This window comes from Trichechus manatus, unplaced genomic scaffold, assembly GCF_000243295.1.
Source record: "Trichechus manatus latirostris isolate Lorelei unplaced genomic scaffold, TriManLat1.0 scaffold00017, whole genome shotgun sequence".
NCBI lineage: Eukaryota > Metazoa > Chordata > Mammalia > Sirenia > Trichechidae > Trichechus > Trichechus manatus.
The window spans coordinates 4,222,834-4,230,127 of NW_004443953.1; the positions used below are offsets into that span (position 1 = coordinate 4,222,834).

The 7,294-nt window shown below is 37.5% G+C and overlaps 1 long non-coding RNA gene across 3 annotated transcripts in view; it reads right to left on the reverse strand.

The window, feature by feature from the left end:
• LOC111819735 (uncharacterized) overlaps positions 1-7,294 on the reverse strand; it is a 55,266-nt gene that overhangs the window by 12,830 nt on the left and 35,142 nt on the right. For all 3 annotated transcript variants that reach the window (XR_002823303.1, XR_002823302.1, XR_002823301.1), the window contains exon 2: positions 4,808-4,906. This is a non-coding gene — a long non-coding RNA (uncharacterized LOC111819735). The remainder of the gene's footprint in view (positions 1-4,807; positions 4,907-7,294) is intronic.

Here is a 7,294-nt window from a genome sequence, read left to right on the forward strand (position 1 = left end):
GATTGTTGATTCTCTGTTTGGCTTAGTTTTTCAGATCTTTGTTGTGGAGGGACGGCATGGTGTTTCTGCCTAGAGCGCCATCTTGCCGGAAGTCTCTATCACATTCTTTATGTTGATTATTAAGCTATCTAGTTTTCTAAGCAGAGATAAAGAGTTGACTTGCTCGTGGCTGCTGCCTCTGGAATACTGACTCTTGAATGGACTATTTAAAATTCTGATTACTCTCTCCACTCACCCACACGTTCATCCTATGTTAATCACCCTGGGGGTATAAATTAAAACTCACACATGCAGCATTTTCTATGCTGAACTATTTTAAAGCTATATAAAGTTTGTCCCATCATTTACATTTAATTCTTTACATCCTTGTGATAGTTACTTACTCTCTCTGTGCCTCAGTTTACATCTATAAAACCAGGGAATAGTAGTTCCCTTATAGAGTTAATGTGAGTTTTAAATGAGTTACTACCTATAAATGCTTAGAATAGTGTCTGGCCTGTAATGAGGGTTCAATAAATTTTGGCTACTAAGGGACAGTTCTACTCTGTCCTATAGGGTTGCTATGAGTTGGAACCGACTTCAAGGCAACGGGTTCGGTTTGGTTACTTCTAGTACTACCACTGCTACTGTGACTGCTACTACTACTTCTACATTATTTATACTTATTGAAAATATAAGCATTTTTTTTTTAATTATTTGAACTCCATTTCATACCTCTTTTGGACAACATTATTTTCCTCTGAGTTGTCAGGGCCCTGCTCCCTGTTTTTTACTTGTTTTTTCACATCACCTAATTCTTTTATGGTACCTATGTTTATTTTTCCCATTTACTTATTTGTGAGTAAAAAGAAACCACCTCAGGGGAGTGTAGTCAGGATGTGTGGATTACCCACAGCTTTCACACAAATCCTTCTCCAGCTGCTCAGGTAAATCACATTGCTCTGCTCAGGTCTGAAGTAAGAGCATAGGTTGATGTGCACCATTCTTTGTCTAAATCCAGATGCCTCTGAAGCAATGAACAGATGATAATTTCCCTTACAGGTATGAAACCAGATTTTAAGCCTCTAGAACAGAGGTCTGCAACTCATGGCCCCTGGCTTAAATCTAGATATCAGAAGTAATTGTTTGTCCTACATACTATTTAATGATTGCTGTCATTTGTTTAGTTTTCTTTAATTTGAAGCAACATAAAGATCGGGATCTCTCCCATTAAAACCCATATTTCATGTATCTCTTGAAAATCTAAACGTCTAGCAACAAATGAAATTAATTTGTGCAGAACCGACCAGCAGCTGCCCTCCTTTCCACAGTGCGTGTGCTCCCCACTTTGCCCCAGCAGTTCCACCATTCACTGACTCCTCAACATAAGGTCAAGTGGCTCTTGCCATTTATATCTGTGGCTGGGCTCTTTCATTTCTTCTAGCACAGATATATTCCCCATACTCAACCGACATGCATCTGTACCCATGTTCTCTGTCTTTGTTAATGCTAAAATGAATAAAATCCCAGACCCTTACCTATGGTTAACCCCCACTGCCCCCGACACTTGTGTTCTGAATCCCATTCTTTTTGCATACTCAAAGATTTTGTGCTCTTCTGAATTCTCAGTTTTTCCATCTCATCAGTATGCAAACGTGCAGTAATAAACCTTTATTGTTTTCATAGCCCATCTCCAACTACTATCCCATTCCTCTTTTATAGCAAAACTCCTAGTAGGTGATGCATGAGTTGTCATCCCTCCTTATTCCATTTTCAAAGCCACTTCAGTCAGGCCTTTATTCCCTTGACTCCACTGAAACCACTCTTGTCAGAGTCACCAATAACCTTCATCTTGCTGAATCTAAAAATCAACTCTAGTTGTTACCTTAACTAGACATCTCATCAGCAATTGGCAAGTTGTCCAATTATTCTTGTTTGACTACTTTCTTCTCTAGATTTCCATGATGCCATGCTTTCATGTTTTTCCTCTTATCTCATTGGCTTCTCCTTCTCAGGCTTCTTTTAAGGGTCCTCCTCATTTTATCTGCAACCTATTACTTACTTTTCCATCCGTGCTTACTGCCCCACATCTTACTCCTCACGTCTCTTCTCTTCTCTAACTACAGTCATGCTCTAGGTGCTCTCATGCTGGCTTTGAACATTCTTCTACACACAGATGACTTTCAGATTTCTCTAGCATCAAACTTTCCCTTTAACTCTGCACTTGAATGACCAGGCTGATTCAACATTTCCACTTGAATGCAGATTAGGTTCTCAAGCACACCTGCCTGAATCCAAACTCTTCGATTTCTTCCTCAGACTTGCTCTTGCCCCAGTTTTCTCCATCTCAGTAAAAGGTACCATGACTTATGTACTTGTTCATTCTTGACTTTTCTTTTTTTTCCTCCCTCTTTACATCTAATCTCTCAACAAGTCTACTAACACTCCCTTCAAGATATATGGCTGACTCTGACCACCTCTCACTACCGACCGTCAATCAAACTCTAGTCCAGAAAACCATCATCATTCGCTTAGACTACAGCAACTGTTATCTAATAAATCTCTGTTCTGCTACTCTCACCTTGCTAGTCAGTTCTCCACCCAATAACCATTGTGACCTTTATAAAAGTTAAACCAAATCATGCTACTTCCTTGCTTAAAACCATCAAATGGCTTCCCATCACTAGGATGACCACCTCATCTTGGTTTGCATGGGACTTTCTTGGTTTTAATATGAAAGTATCATGTCCCAGGAACTCCCTCAGTCCAAAGCAAACTGAGGTGGTTTGTCACACTACCTAGCATGTGCAAAATCAAACAAAGTCAGATAAGAACCCCTACCATGCACTAGATCAACTACAAGTTCTTGTCCCTCCATTGTCTTGGATATCATCTCCTATCGCTCTTAACCTTGTTAACTCTGTTCTATCCATATTGGCCTCTGCTGTTACTCAAATATATCAAGCTTGTTCCTGTTTTAAGTGTTTGTTGAATGAATGGATGGATCTAATAAAAAGTAGGAAAATAAAAGACAGTCAGGATGATGATATGTGTTTTTAAAAAAGTTTCTATTTCTTTGTCAAAATGAGGATTATTTCTATTCATTTAATATAGAAATAACCATCTGCTTTGCTAATTTATATTACCATCCTGGTTCCATTAGCATTTGAGTTTCAGCTCCTGCTCTATGCATGCTAAGAAGTTCAGGCCGAGAACTTGTTGTATTAGATAGATTAAATTCAGGAAGATAAGAGACCTAAGGCATCCATTAACCAAGCAGTTGATGGAAGCTCTTGATTGGCTAAGAGAGTATAGACAGAAAGAGAACTAGATTTTGTGTCAAGAAACATGTGCCCTACTCTTGGCTTTGTACAATCTATAGTTATATGTTCTTCAATGAGTCACTTACTTTCTGGGCATTAGTTATTTTCTGTTTTTCATTTGTTTGGTTGGCTGGTTGTGGTTGCTGTTTAATCAATAAAATGAGCAAGTTGGGTCATATTGTCTCTTTAGATGCTCCCAGCTCAAAAATTGTAAATGATTGATTCTCCTTTGCTTTTCCTCACGTGCTAAGTACATCCATATTTTCCAGATACAACTATAATAAGTGCACAATATATGTGAACCTGATCTATTATGGATGCCACAAATCAGAGGAAAATAAAGCCAGCTACATAGCATCTCTCCTACCAAGACTAGGCAGTATATCTTGCATGATTTTTAGAGAGATTATTCAGTGAAATGCAGACTAGTTCAAATTATTCATGTCATCGAGCTTTTAGCACTTCCTTGGGGCTCTGTTTCCTTGTCACTTTTGAGCAATTTTTGGATTGTAGGGTAAAGTTTCCTTTGCTCAATTTCCTCCTATTTCTTTTCTTTAGTCCCTTTTAGATCAGACAGCATACTCTTTCCCATCTTGGTGCTTACAGTCTTCAAAGATTTTGTAGTAAAATGCCATGCCCTAGTAACTTTCTAAGCTATTTCAAACCCCTACAGCTTCATGGAAATTCTGTTGCTTACATTTTTGCAGAGAGGTAGAATGTAAATCAGGTTATTAATAATTCAAGTCTAGTTTCATGATAACATATTTAAAACTCTATTTTTGTTTTAAATAGAATTCCCTTACATATCCCATTTCCAAGTGGCAAAAATTCGAAGGAAACTGAAAAGTCATATCTCCTGCTCTGTCATTTTCATCATGGAATGGAGAGTAACTGTCAGCAAGCTAGTTCATAGTTTGCTGCTTCAGAAAACCTCCTTAAATTACATTTTTCCTTCTGTTTCCATTTCACATTATGCATACTCTCCTAATTTCCCCCTTTACTATCAACCTTGCTTATTTTTATGCTGCTTGAAATATAATTTTTCCTTGCTGTTTAATGTTAGTAACTTTCTAACCCTCCCAGGTGTTTAGCTCTCCATTTTCTAGGGAATTTCATTATATTTTACTCATTTTCTAAACTCTATCCATTTATTTGTGTGAAACTCATTTTTTTTCCTTACTGTGAAGGAAAAATGATAGCTATCTATCATCAGTAAATTTTATTAATTTACATCTTAAATTATGTATATTTTGTTTTTCTGAAAAATGTTAATAATTCTCTAGTATTACTGTAGCATCTTTGATTTTATAACTCATACTGTTTTTAAAATTATCCAGTTGATATTTATACAGTAGCTGTTGGCAAAAATTAAATGGTGTATACCTTTTGAAAATAGGCATTACAACTAATCATATCCAGCAATGGAAAGCAAATTACTCTCCTTTCTTCAAATGGATAATCTGGTTATGGCATCATCCAGCCATGACACAGCCATAGTATCTCACCATTTGGGTTTCCTTTGTTATTGCTGGGCAGCAACGTTCTTCAAATTTGTCTATGTTTCAGTCAACTCCCTTTCAGGCCAGAAGTGGTTTTGAGTGTACCTGGAACATGATAGAGCTTAATAAATGTTAGTTTCCCACATATTCTGAGCAGAGATTGAAATGCATCTTGTCTGCTAGGGCTGACCCTTTTTGGTTTAGAATTGTAAAAATGATATCCAATTTAACTGATTATAGGATAATAATAAATTTCTCATACTGTGACACTTTGTGTGATTACCAGAGCTGTTCATTCTGTTCTTTTTATTCAGCACCTACTATGTGCTAGTTAATAAGCATAAACAGATGAATAAAACATATTTTCAAAGTGTGTTCAGTCTAGTGGGGGAACAAACATGTTCACAAATGATTAAAACCCAGGGGGAGTTTGTTCTAAAGCATGAGTGAAGTGCAATGAAATCACTTGTGATGAAATCATAACTTGTCCCTTGGAGATTCAAGAATATTTTCAAAAGGAAGTAAGATATGAGCACAGGACTTTACATTTCAGAGTGAGAACAGTATAAGTAAAATAAGTTCTGAACACCTGAACCATAAGATCTGGGTAAAGTCAATAGATGTTGATGTTTGTTAGGTACCACTGAGTCAGTTCCAACGCATAGCAACCCTGTGTGCAACAGATCGAAACACTGCCTGGTCCTGCGTCGTCCTCACAATCATTGCTATGTTTGAGCCCAATGTTGCAGCCACTGTGTCAATCCATCGCACTGAGGGAAAGTCTCTTAAGCTAGTACAGGTCAACTATAGTATTTTAATGATATATATGCTGTCAAGTCCAAGGTAAATCTAAACATGTGAAACCCCCAAATTGTGACAACTAGAGAAGCTTCAGGACCAAAATCTCTGTTTGTTATTCATAACTGAGCTACTTTTCCATGTATTTCCTCTTTTCTATCCCACTTTCAATTAATTTAGTCTCTCACCATCCCAGTGCAAATTCCCAGGTGAATAATCTAACTAATTTAGTTTGACAGAAGTGACCCTCTCCTTAATTCTTTCAACTGTTCAAGATTCAGAAAAGGATGCTGTGCTTCAGTCTTTGAACTGACATGCTTCTTAGAAGGAAGACAGTGGCAGATGATGAGACTGGAAATTTCGACATGGATGAAAATATGAAATTTTTATAGTCAATATTACCCCAAACTTAGTGATATAAAACAATGACCATTTTCTCATGCACATAAATTATATGCGTCAGGAAATTAGATAGGGCAATGTAGGGGTAGCTTGTCCCTATTACATGATATCTTGACTCTCAGCTGGGAAGACTGGATGACTAAGGATGACTAAATGGCTGGAGGCTGGAATCATTTGAAGGTGTGTTTATTTATGTGACTTGTGGTCAATGCTGGTTGTGATCTGGGACCTTAATGACCACTTCATGTAGCTGTTGGACTTTCTATTATACTATTTTAATAGAAAAAAATTTAAGAAAAATGGAAATTTGAAGAAAGGTTTACAACATTCAACATATAGGAAGGAGAGTTATTATGTGTGATTTTTAAACGTTCATAAATATTAGTAAGAAAGTAAAGAAAACCAAATAGAAATTAGTCAAAGTTCATTAAGAAAAGAAAAATCACAATTGTCTACTAAATGCATGAAAAAATATTCAACTTCCTTACCATTCAAAGAAATGTAAATAAAATTAAAAAAAAACAAGATACTTCCAGTTGTCAAGAGTATAAGGAAAAGAAAACTCAAATTACTGTTAGCGAGAAGACAGATTGACATAAATTTTCTGAAGGACAGTCTATAAAATGCATTACAATATAAACTGTGCATACTCTTTATCCCAGCATTTTAAATTCTAGAAATTTGTCCTCAGGAAATTTTCAAACCATGGCAAAATGCATTTAAAAGGCCATTTAAAATAGCACGGTTTCTGTGATGGTTAAGGTTGTACGTCAACTTGGCTGTGCCATGATTTTCAGTGGTTTGGCAGTTATGTAATGATGTAGTCATCCTCCATGATGTGATCTGATGTGATCAGCCAATCAGTTGTAAGGGGCATTTCCTCTGGGGTGTGGCCAGCATCCAATATATATATATGTACATTCTGGCAAAGCTCGCTTGCTTGCTCTGGATTGTGCATCTGGCTCATCATCATCTGACCTCTGGTTCTTGGAACTTGAGCCAGCAGCCTGCCATACTGCCTGCCAATCTTGGGATTTGTCAGCCTCCGCAGCCTGTGAGCCAGTAGCCTGCTGTCTTACCTGTAGATCTTGGATTCATCAGCCCCTGAACCCCATGAGCCAGTGGCCAGCTTTCTGACCTTCCAATCTTGGGTTTGTCAGCCCCTGTAGCTATGTGAGTCAGGAGAAGCCTCCAGCCTGACACTTGACCCACAGACTTGAGGCTTGCTAGCCTCTACAACCACATGAACCTTTTCCTGGAGATAAATCTCTTTCTCTCTCTCTCTCCATATAT